Below are 13,032 nucleotides of genomic sequence, written 5' to 3'. Positions count from 1 at the left end.
TGTGTTTATATGTGAGTATCTTTGTGGATTTGAATATATGGTGGGTGCCTGTGACAGATTGTGTAGGCATGAAAGCAGGTATACCTGTGCAAGAATGCCTGTTTCTGCCGGGTGCAGTGGCTCATGCCTGTAATCCCAGTGCTTTGGGAGGCTGAGGCGGGTGGATCACCTGAGGTCAGGAGTTCAAAACCAGCCTGGCCAACATGGTGAAACCCCGTCTCTACTAAAAATACAAAAGTTAGCCGGGCGTGGTTGCCCACACCTATAATTGCAGCTACTTGGGAGGTTGAGGCAGGAGAATCGCTTGAACCCAGGAGGCAGAAGTTGCAGCAAGCTAGGATTGCACCACTGTACTCCAGCATGGGCGACAGAGTGAGACTCCGTCACATTAAAAAAAAAAAAAAAAGAATGCCTATGTCTGAATGCTTTTGTGAGAGTTCAAATGTGCATATTTATCTAGGAATTCATATCTGTGTAAGCAAATGTATTTCTGTGTATGAATCTGATTGTGTCTGTCAGTATGGAAGTGTGTGTGAACGTGTTGAGTACAAATATTTGTGTACATGAGTGCAATTGTGTGTTTATTTGTAAGGTCTAAGCGCCGATTTGTGCATTTTTTTCTTTTTTTTCTGTTTGTTTTTTTTTGAGACCGAGTCTCGCTCTGTCACCCAGGCTGGAGTGCAGTGGTGTGATCTTAGCTCACTGCAAGCTCCGCCTCCCGGGTTCACACCATTCTCCTGCCTTAGCCTCCCCAGTAGCTGGAACTACAGGCGCCGGCCACCATGCCCAGCTAATATTTTGTATTTTTAGTAGAGACGGGGTTTCATTGTGTTAGTCAGGATGGTCTCGATCTCCTGACCTCAGGTGATCCACCCGCCTCGGCCTCCCAAAGTGCTGGGATTACAGGTGTGTGCCACTGTGCTTGGCCCTCCATTGTATTTTTGTCAAAATACCCCCTGCATGCCTCTTAGCTGTATACAATTGTGAATGCACAAGTGTTTCTGTGAGTTCGTTCTTTACAGGCCTGGAAAGAAAAGTGTGTTACTTTCGGCCAGGCACGGTGGCTCAAGCCTGTAATCCCAGCACTTTGGGAGGCCGAGGCAGGTGGATCACTTGAGGTCAGGAGTTCAAGACCAGCCTGACCAACATGGTGAAACCCTGTCTCTACTAAAAATACAAAAATTAGCCAGGCATGGTGGCACACGCCTGTAATCCCAGCTACTTGGGAGGCTGAGGCAGGAGAAGCGCTTGAACCCAGGAGGCAGAGGTTGAAGTGAGCTGAGATCTTGCCACTGCACTCCAGCCTGGGTGACAGAGCGAGACTCTGTCTCAAAAAAAAAAAAAAAAAAGAAAAGAAAAATGTGTGTTACTTTCAGACAACACACACACACACACACACAGGCACCTTGTCACCTTGTGAACAGGAATAAGTGCTCACAGACTTACACAAATATTCACAAATTCACACAAATGTAAATGTCAGCTTTATGCACACAAATGCACTCAGAAAGTGATACGTAAAAAGATAACATACAGGCCGGGCACAGTGGCTCACTCCTGTAATCCCAGCACTTTGGGAGGCCGAGGCAGGTGGATCACCTGAGGTCAGGAATTCGAGACCAGCCTGGCCAACATTGTGAAACCCCATCTCTACTAAAAATACAAAAATTCCCTGGGTGTGGTGGCTGGCGCCTGTGATCCCAGCTACTCAGGAGGCTGAGGCAGAAGAATTGCTTGAACCCAGGGGGCAGAGGTTGCAGTGAGCTGAGATCGTGCCACTGCACTTTAAAGCTTGGGCGAAAGAGCAGGACTCCATCTCAAAAAAAAAAAAAAAAAAAAAAAAAAAAAAAGACCGGGCCCAGTGGCTCACGCCTGTAATCCCACACTTTGGGAGGCTGAGGTGGGCGGATCACCTGAGGTCCGGAGTTCAAGACCAGCCTGACCAACATGGAGAAACCCATCTCTACTAAAAAAAAAAAAAAATTAGCCAGAGGTGGTGCTGCATGCCTGTAATCCCAGCTACTTGCGGGGCTGAGGCAGGAGAATTGCTTGAAACCAGAAGGCAGAGATTGCGGTGAGCTGAGATTGCATCACTGCACTCCAGCCTGGGCAACAAGAGCGAAACTCCGTCTCAAAAATATAAATAAATAAATAAAAAATTCCAGCACTTTGGGAGGCCAAGGCGGGCAGATCACCTGAGGTCTGGAGTTCAAGACCAACCTGACCAACATTGAGAAACCCCATCTCTACTAAAAACACAAAATTAGCCAGGCACGGTGTCGCATGCCTGTAATCCCAGCTATTCAGGAGGCTGAGGCAGGAGAATCGCTTGAACCTGGGAGGTGGAGGTTGCGGTGAGCCAAAATCGCACCATTGCACGCCAGCCTGGGCAACAAGAGCAAAACTCTGTCTCAAAAAAAAAAAAAAAAAATGCTATGAAATGGAAAGACGCTGTGGCAAGCTGGTCTCCAAGACCCTTGACCCCGGATGGTGGCCCCAGAGCTAGCTCTTTGTTGAAATGGCACGTGTGTTTGGGGCGTGGGTCTCATGGTCCGGAGCATGTGAGCAGGCATGGGGGTGGGTGTGCCGAGGGAGGGGAGCTGGGGCGTGGGCCCTCCTGTCTGGATGTGCCCGTGCAGGAGTGGGTGTGAGTGCGCAAAGGGGCCAGTGTCTGTGTGGGTGAGCACAGGTGCTGATGTGGATGACGCATGCCCCGGCTCCTGTCCCAGTCCCCTCGAAGGACCTAAACAAGGTCTTTTCCCCACTGGACCTCAGTTTCCCCATCTGGAGACCTGGGGTTCCCGGCCCGGGGAAGCATTTCCAGCAGGAAAGGGTGCTCCCGCCATAACCTGCCCCTCTGCAAGCTTGGCGTGTCCTGCCGGCTCACACGCGGGTTTGCTTTTCCTGGGATGGTTCCCATGACCTCCGTGGACCCCAAGGACAAACCCAGCAAAGGCGGCAAATGCAACTTGCTCACACACAATCCGGGGAGATGTGGGGTGGATGCACGGGTTCAGCTTCCCATCCCGGGAGGGGGCTGCAGTTTGGGAAGGATGGGTGTGGGGCCGTCCAGGTCCAGAGGTGTCGGTGCAGGTCGAGTGCTCCTGTCCCTGCCTCCAGGGGCCTCCACTGGCCCAACCCCCACACTGGGCGGACTGGAAAGCCTGGCTGGTCTAGACTGCCCCACCCACACACTGCAGGCTGGAATCAAGATCCCACCTGCCCCTGGGGGCCTGTTCCTACGGCCTAGGCAGCCTCAGACACACTGGCTGCCCTGTGCGCATGGGGCGGCCCCTCCCCGAGCCCCCCTCCAGCCTCCCGCCTCCTCCCACACCTGGAGCTCTTTGGGCTCTTACACCTCCTAACTCATTAGACAGAGCCTGGTTATTAAGCTGGGGGTGGGGATGACTTAGAGGGTTTATGGGTCAGAAGTTCAGGATTTGGTTTGGGGGAGTATGTGAAACCCCATAAAATCATCTGCAAAATTCTACCTGTGTGTGCACTTCAGGGATCAGACTCATAGACGACAATTTCTGAGTGTGTTATATGCCCGACATCGTCTCATTAATCCTCACGCCAACACCAGCATAATGAGGATTGTACCCATTTTACAGATGGAAAAACTGAGTCATACACCAAGGAGAATAATAGAAGGAGGCTTTGAGCCCCAAGTCACCAGATCTAGGGTCCACCAGCTGAGCCACTTTGCAGCCCTTCCAGTGCGAGGCTGGTTCACCCTTCTCTCAATGTCTATGACCTTCAGGACGGGCACAGTGGCGCATGCCTGTAATCCCAGTACTTTGGGAGGCTGAGGCGGGTGGATCACTTGAGGTCAGGAGTTCAAGAGCAGCCTCGGCAACATGGCGAAACCCCTTCTCTACTAAAAATACAAAATTAACTGGGTGTGGTGCTGGGCACCTGTAATCCCAGCTACTCGGGAGGCTAAGGCAGGAAGATCACTTGAGCCTGGTAGGCGGAGGTTGCAGTGAGCTGAGATCGTGCCACCTCCCGAGTAGCTGGGATTATAGGCACCTGCCACCTCACCCGGCTAATTGTTGTATTTTTAGTAGAGATGGGGTTTCACTATGTTGGCCAAGCTGGTCTCGAACTCCTGACCTAAAGTGATTCGCCCACCTCGGCCTCCCAAAGTGCTGGGATTATAGGTGTAAGCCACCGTGCCTGGCCAGTATGGAGTTTATTATCAGCACTTCCCAGGTACCTCAGGGAGACATGTCCAAAATATTTCAAAAGAATTATTTATATATAGTGTGTGTGTATATATATATGTAAATATTATGTTATATATATGTAAATACTATATGCTATGTATGTATATATGTTATATATATATTTGTAGAAATAGGGTCTCGCTCTGATGCCCAGGCTGGATGGAGTGCAGTGGCGCAATCATTGCTCGCTGTAGGCTGGAACTCGTGGGCTCAAGCGATCCTCCTGTCTCAGCCTCCTGAGTAGCTAGGACTACAGGTGTGCACCACCACACCCTGCTAATTTAACAAATATTTTGTAGAGATGGGTCTGGCTATGTTACCCAGGCTGGTTTCAAACACCTGGCCTCAAGCGATCCTTCCACCTCGGCTTCCCAAAGTGCCTGGATTACAGGTGTGAGCCACCATGCCCAGCCACCATGCCCAGCCTCAAAATAATTTTTAAGAACAATATTGACTGGGCATGGTGGCACACGCCTGTAATCTCGGCACTTTGGGAGGCTGAGGTGGGCAGATTGCTTGAGCCCAGGAGTTTGACAACAACCTGGGCAACACAGTGAGATCCTGTCTCCACACACACACAAAAAATACAAAAATTAGCCAGGCGGGGTGGTGCATGCTTGTAGTCCCAGCACTTTGGGAGGCTGAGGCGGTAGATCACTTGAGCCCAGGAGTGCGAGACCAACCTGGGCAACATGGAAAAACCCCATTTCTATAAACAATACAAAAAATTAGCTGGGTATGGTGGCTTGAACCTGTAGTTCCAGCTACTTGGGAGGCTGAGGCAGGAACATCCCTTGAGCCTGGGAGGTGGAGGTTGCAGTGAAGCGAGTTGTGATCATGCCACTGAACTCCAGCCTGGGCAACAGAGCAAGATCCTATCTCAAAAACAAAAACAAAACAAAAAACCAACATTCTGGGCACGGTGGCTCACACCTGTAATCCCAGCACTCTGGGAGGCTGAGGCAAGCGGATTACTTGAGGTCAGGAGTTCATGACCAGCCTGGCCATCATGGTGAAACCCTGTCTCTACTAAAATACAAAAATTAGGCCAGGCGTGGTAGCTCACGCCTGTAATCCTAGCCACTTTGGGAGGTCGAGGTGGATGGATCACTTGAGATCAGGAGTTCAAGACCAGCCTGGCCAACTTGCTGAAACCTCGTCTCTACTTAAAAGACAAAAATTAGCTGGAAATCCCTTGAACCCAGGAGGCGGAGGTTGCAGTGAGCCAAGATCATGCCATTGCACCCCAGCCTGGGCAACAGAGCGAGACTCTGTCTCAGTAAAATAAAATACAAAAATTAGCCAGGCGTGGTGGTGCACACCTGTAGTCCCAGCCACTTGGGAGGCTGAGGCAGGAGAATTTCTTGAACCCAGGAGGCGGAGGTTGCAGTTTGCTGAGATCGCGCACCACACTCCAGCCTGGGGCACAGAGTGAGACTCCGTCTCAAAAAACAAACAAAACAAAACAAAAAACAAATATCGTGCATGCCAAAGGCCATCCCTGTCCTTGCGCCTCATGACAGTTGCATTTAGATGAAATAAACTAATACGAGTGAAAGAAATCATTTCATGGCCGGGCGCGGTGGCTCACGCCTATAATCCCAGCACTTTGGGAGGCCGAGGCGGGTGGATCACAAGGTCAGTAGATGGAAACCATCCTGGCTAACATGGTGAAACCCCATCTCTACTGAAAATACAAAAAATTAGCCAGGTGTGGTGGCACGCACCTGTAGTCCCAGCTACTTGGGAGGCTGAGGCAAGAGAATCACTTGAACCTGGGAAGCGGAGGTTGCAGTGAGCCAAGTTCGTGCCACTGGACTCCAGCCTGGGCGAAAGAGCGAGACTCCGTCTCAAAAAAAAAGAAAAGAAAAGAAAAAGATCATTTCACCTAGGGATAAAATATTGGGACAATCACACAGTCTAGCAAAGGGGCTAGTGACAGTCAGGGTGGGAGCTGCTTTTGCTAGGGCAGTTGTCTGGGCAAGCTTCTTCGAGGAGGAGGGAGAGGTAGGGCAGGGAATGGGGCGATGAAAAGAAGCAGACGGGAGAAGAGCATTCTGGGCAGAGCAACTGGCAAGGACAAAGGCCCTGGGGAAGGACCAAGCTGGTGCTCAAGGAAGGTCACTGTCCCTGGAGTGCAGCCAGGAGCAATGCCAGGAGACGCCGGAGGGTGTTTTGCTGCCCAGACTCTCCCTGGTGAAGCACCACTTCTTCATTTTTTTTTTTTTTTGAGATGGAGTCTCACTCTGTCACCCAGGCTGGAGTGCAGTGGCACAATCTCAGCTGACTGCAACCTCCGCCTCCCACGTTCAAGCAATTCTCGTGCCTCAACCTCCCGAGTAGCTGGGAGTGCAGGTGCATGCCACCATGCCTGGCTAATTTTTGTATTTTTAGTAGAAATGGGGTTTCACCATTTTGGCCAGGCTGGTCTTGAACTCATGACCTCAGGTGATCTGCCCGCCTCAGCCTCCCAAAGTGCTGGGATTACAGGTGTAAGCCACCGCACACGGCCCCATTCTTTTTTTTTAATTTTTATTTATTTATGTATTTAGGTATTTATTTATTTTGAGGTGAAGTCTCACTCTGTTACCCAGGCTGAAGTGTGGTGACAAGATCTCAACTCATTGTAACCTCCACCTCCTTTGTTCACATGATTCTCGTGCCTCAGACTCCCGATTAGCTGGGAGTGCAGGCGCGTGCCACTATGCCCGGCTAAGTTTTTGTATTTTTAGTAGAGATGGAATTTCACCATGTTGCCCAGGCTGAAAAATAAAACATTTAAAAATTAGCCAGGTGTGGTGGTGCATGCCTGTGGTCCCAGCTGCTTGGGAGGCTAAGGCAGGAGGATCCTTTGAGCCCAGGAGTTTGAGACTGCAGTGAGCTATGATTGCACCACTGTACTCCAGCCTGGGTGACAGAGAGAGACCCTGTCAAAAAAAAAAAAAATGATGTCGGATGACTATAATCCGAAGCATAAAATGAATATTTGTGAGTCCATACTGATGTCAAGAAATGAGCAGGCCAGGCATGGTGGCTCACGTCTGTAATCCCAGCAGTTTGAGAGGCCAAGGCGGGAGGATCGCTGAGGCCAGGAGTTCCAGACCAGCCTTTACAACATAGCGAAACCGCATCTCTACTAAAAATAAAACAAATTAAAGAAATTAGCTGGGTGTGGCAGTGCACACCTGTAATCCCAGCTATTCAGGAGGCTGAGGTGGGAGGATTGCTTAAGAGTGGGAGGTTGGGGCTGCAGTGAGCCATGTTTGCATAAGTGCACTGCAGCCTGGGCAACAGAGCAAGACCCTGTCTCAAAAAAAAAAAAAAAAGGAGCACATAATTTCATAATAGGGGATGAGGGACTTCTTCCCCTGCAGAAGAATTTCAAATAATTCATGTAGATGCTCTGCCCTCAAGGAGTGGAACGTAACTCTCCAATCCTTAGGTGTAAGCTACACGGGGTGCCTTCCTTCCAAAGAGCACAGTATGGAAGGAGGAAAGAGGAAAAAAAGAATAACTTTACAGTGGAGAAACCTAACACACTACTCCAGCAGACGGTCAAAGACAACCTTGACAGTCAGAAATTATGTTGTTAGTATGTACTTTTATTTATTTATTTTTTTGAGACACAGTCTTGCTGTGTTGCCCAGACTGGAGTGCAGTGGTGCGATCACAGCTCACTGCAGCCTCCACCTCCTAGGCTCAAGCAATCCTCCCACCTCAGCCTCCTGAGTAGGTGGGACTACAGGTGGGTGCCACCACACCTGGCTATTTTTTTTTTTTTTGAGACAAAGTCTCATTCTGTCACCCAGGCTGCAGTGCTGTGGCGAGATCTGGGCTCACTGCAACCTCTGCATCTTGGGTTCAAGTGATTCTCCTGCCTCAGCCTCCTGAGTAGCTGGGATTACAGGCACACACCACCATGCCTGGCTAATTTTTGTCTTTTTAGTAGAGACGGGGTTTCACCATGTTGGCCAGGCTGGTCTCGAACTCCTGACCTCAGGTGATCCGCCCATCTCCACCTACCAAAGTGCTGGGATTACAGGCATGAGCCACCAGACCTGGCCTCAAATGACATTTAATCATCACTTCTCCTTCCATTCAACTGGGACAGTTTCTCAGGAACTGAGAGGCTAAGGCTGGAGAATTGCTCGAACCTGGGAGGTGGAGGTTGCAGGGAGCCAAGATCACGCCATTGCACTCCAGGCTGGGTGACAGAGTGAGACTCTGTCTCAAATAAATAAATGTGAAATCCTGCATGGGATCCTGGGACAGAAACAGGGCATTAAGGGAAAGCGGAAGAAACTGAATGAAGAATGGACTTTAGTTACTAAAAATGTATCTATATTGGTTCATTCCTGGGAGGCAGAGATTGCAGTGAGCTGAGATCGCACCCCTCCTCTCCAGTGTGGGCAGCAGAGCGAGACTCTGTCTAAAAAAAAAAAAAAAAAAAAAAAATTGGTTCATTGATTGTATCAAATGTGCCATACCAGTTTAAGATGTTAATAAAAGGGGAAATTGTATTGTGTATGTGTTGGGGGAGAATGAGTGTACTCAAACTCTCTGTACCATCTACTTGATTTTTCTGAAAATTTAACACTGTTCTTTAAAAAGTCTATTAGCTGGGTATGGTGGCACAAGCCTGTAGTCCCAGCCACTCAGGAGGCTGAGGCGAGAGGGTCACTTGAGCCCAGGAGTTGGAGGCTGCAGTGAGCTGTGATCGCACCACTGCAGTCCATCCTGGGCAACAGAGTGAGACCTTGTCTCCAAGAAAATGAAAATAAAAGGCCGGGCGCGGTGGCTCACACCTGTAATCCCAGCGCTTTTGGAGGCCAAGGCAGGCAGATCACCTGAGTTTGAGAGTTTGAGACCAGCCTGACCAACGTGGAGAAACCCCCGTCTCTAATAAAAATACAAAGTTAGCCGGGCGTGGTGGCGCATGCCTGTAATCCCAGCTACTCTGGAGGCTGAGGCAGGATAATTTCTTGAACCTGGGAGGCGGAGGTTGTGGTGAGCCGAGATAGTGCCATTGCACTCCAGCCTGGGCAACGAGAGCGAAACTCCATCTCAAAAAAAAAGAAAATGAAAATGAAAATAAAAAAAAATAAAAAATTCTATTAATACAGGAAGGAATTTAAAAGGCATGCAGAACATGAGCCCAGCTGTCATAAAATTACTGTGTGAAATTACTATAATGATTCTATTTATTTATTTATTGAGAGAGGGTTTCACTCTGTCACCCAGGCTGGAGTGCTTCACTCTGTCACCCAGGCTGGAGTGCAGTGGTGTGATCATGGTTTGCTGCAGCCTGGACCTCCCAGGCTCAAGCAATCCTCCCACCTCAGCCTTCCAAGCAGCTGGGACCACAAGCATGTGCCACCACATCTGGCTAATTTATTTTTTATTTTGCAGAGATGGGGTCTCGCTATGTTGCCAGGCTGCACTAGAACTCCTGGGCTCCAACGATCCTCCTGCCTCGGCCTCCCAAAGTCCTGGGATCACATGCGTGAGCCACTGTACCCAGCCTTTAAAGGTTCTAAAAGCTGGCCAGGGCGCGTTGGCTCATGCCTGTAACCCCAGCACTTTGGGAGGCCGAGGCAGGGAGATCACCTGAGGTCAGGAGTTTGAAACCAGCCTGGGCAACATGGTAAAACCCTGTCTCTACTAAAAATACAACAATTAGCCAGGCATGGTGGTGCAAGCTATTCCAGAGATTGAGGCAGGAGAATCACTTGAACCTGGGAGGCGGAGGTTGCAGTGAGCCAAGATTATGCCACAGCACTCCAGCCTGGGCAGCAGAGTGAGACTCCGTCTCAAAAAACATAAATAAAAATAAAGATTCTGAAAGCTTTTTTTTTCTGGACTCTCTCATCTAAATGGGAAATCAACAGCTTGGGGACCAGCTGCAGGCTGCAGCTCACACTTCGGGTAGTACAAGTACAGGGTTTCTTGATTACGGCACTACTGAGATGTAGAATATTTGGATAACTCTTTGCTGTGGGGGCCATCCTGTGCATTGCATGAAGTTTAGCAGCACCCTTGGTCTCTACCTACCAGATGCCAGTAGCAGCCCCCTCCAGTTGTGACAACCCAAAATGTCTCCAGACATTGCCAAATGTCCCCCAGCAGGAGGAATCATTGTCCCCTTAAAAACCATGAACAGGCTGGGCGCAGTGGCTTACTCCTGTAATCCCAGCCCCTTGGGGGGCCGAGGCAGGCGGATCACTTGAGGTCAAGAGTTCGAGACCAGCCTGGCCAACATGGTGAAACCCCATCTCTACCAAGAATATAGAAAAAAGTAAGCCGGGCATGGTGGTGCACACCTGTAATCCCAGTTACTCAGGAGGCTGAGGCAGGAGAATCGCTTGAACCCGGGAGGCGGAGGCTGCAGTGAGCCGTGATCGTGCCACTACATTGCAGCCAGGGTGACAGAGCAAGACTCTGTCTCAAAAAAAAGAAAGAAAGAAAACTGCGTACATACGGATGACAAAATCAAACCTGAAAGCTTGGTCCAGAAAAACCCATGCATATCTGTGAGCTTCAGGTTGCCCTTAGGGGACCCGGTGTTGCCAAGACGATTTCAGGTAGACCACAGAGGCTTCAGTAACGAGGTCAGCCCCAGGGTGTGGCTTTGGGGCCGGGGAGCACGCACGGGTGCAGAATGTGTTGGGAGATGGAATTGGCAGGGCTTGCTGGTGGATGGGAACAGGCGGCCAGGAGAGGAAGGGCGGAGTCTTGGAAGATGCCCAGATCTCTGCCTTTCGCAAGCAGGTAGATGGTGGTGCTGCATGCTGAGATGGAGACAGGAGATGAGGGGCCAGGCTGGGTGGGGAGGATGAGTTTCGTCTTGGACAGGTTGAGTTTCACATCCCGGAGGGCCACCAAGGAGGCCAGAAATTTGTCATCTTTACCACATGATGATGAGAGCGGGCCCAGGCGCCTCCACCAATACACAAGATCCCCAAAGGAGTGAGAGGAGTGAGCTATGATCACACCACCGCATTCCAGCCTGGGTGACACAGCAAGACCCTATCGCTCTTTGAAACAAAAAGCAAAAAAGGCCGGCGCAGTGGCTCATGTGTGTAATCCCAGGACTTTGGGAGGCCAAGGTGGGTGGATCACTTGAGGCCTGGAGTTCAAGACCACCCTGGCCAACATGGTAAAACCCCATCTCTATTAAAAATACAAAAAAAAAAAAAATTAGCCGGGCGTGGTGGCGGGCGCCTGTAGTCCCAGCTACTCGGGAGGCCGAGGCAGGAGAATGGCGTGAATCGGGGAGGTGGAGCTTGCAGTGAGCAGAGATCGCGCCACTGCACTCCAGCCTGGGCGACAGAGCGAGACTCCGCCTCAAAAACAAAAACAAACAAAAATTAGCTGGGCGTGGTGGCGCTTGCCTGTAATCTCAGCTACTCAGGAGGCTGAGGCACGAGAATCACTTGAACCTGGGAGGTGGAAGTTGCAGTGAGCCAAGATCATGTCACTGCACTCCAGCCTGGGTGACAGAGCAAGACTCCTTCTCGAAAAAAAAAAAAAGCTCTGAAGCTGTGAAACGACATCAAAGAAACTTAGGTGCATATGGCTAAGTGAAAAACACAGTCTGAAAGGGCCACTTATTGTGTACTTCTCCAACTCCACGACATTCTGGAAAAGGCAAAACTATGAAGATAGTAAAACCTCAGTGGTTACTAAGGGTTAAGAGGGAGGACAGATGAGTAGGTGGAACGCAGAGGATGTTTAGGGCAATGAAACTACTCTGTATGACACTATAATGGTGGGCCGGGCGCAGTGGCTCATGCCTGTAATCCCAGCACTTTGGGAGGCCGAGGTGGGCGGATCACCTGAGGTCAGGAGCTTGAGACCAGCCTGCCCAACACGGTGAAATCCCGTCTCTACTAAAAACACAAAAAATTAGCCCAGCATGGTGGCGCGCGCCAGTAATCCCAGCTACTTGGAAGGCTGAGGCAGGAGAATCGCTTGAACCCAGGAGGCGGAGGTTGCAGTGAGCTGAGATTTCGCCATTGCACTCCAGCCAGGGTGACAGAGCGAGACTCTGTGTCAAAATAAATAAAATAAAATAAAATATAGATAATCTCCACAAATACATACTCAAATATTTACAAAGGTACCCAGTAATACCCATGGAATTGCATGCATTCACACGAACATCTGCGCACATGCACACACACATCAATACATTCATGCAGATGCTCACTACTGATGTAGGTCAAGGGAGAGACATTATTTCAAGTGTGCTCTCCGTCATTTATATGTCCTTGATAGGAAGAAACTTCCCTTCCCTCCCTCTGGTAGGAGGAGGGCAGACAGAAGCAAGAAAGTGACTTTGGTAGAGTAAAAAAAAAAAAAAAAGACTAAGGTGATTGAGAGTGGGGGAGACGTGCAGAGATAAGGGGGCTCCAGCTGCTCTTTTCTTTTCTTTTTGAGACAGGGTTTCTGTTTCCCAGGCTGGAGTGCAGTGGCACGATCATAGCTCACTGCAGCCTCGACCTTACAAGCTCAAGCGATCCTCCCACCTCAGCCTCCCAAGTTGCTGAGACCACAGGTGGGTGCCACCATGCCCAGCTAAGTTGTTTTTTAAAGATAGGATCTCGGCCGGGCGCGGTGGCTCAAGCCCGTAATCCCAGCACTTTGGGAGGCCGGGGCAGGCAGATCACGAGGTCAGGAGATCAAGACCATCCAGGCTAACATGGTGAAACCCCGTCTCTACTAAAAGTACAAAAAATTAGCCCGGCGTGGTGGCAGGCACCTGTAGTCCCAGCTACTCAGGAGGCTGAGGCAGGAAAATCGC

The sequence above is a fragment of the Pan paniscus genome, chromosome 20 (genome assembly GCF_029289425.2).
Source record: "Pan paniscus chromosome 20, NHGRI_mPanPan1-v2.0_pri, whole genome shotgun sequence".
Classification (NCBI taxonomy): Eukaryota; Metazoa; Chordata; class Mammalia; order Primates; family Hominidae; genus Pan; species Pan paniscus.
This window is presented reverse-complemented; position numbering follows the sequence as displayed.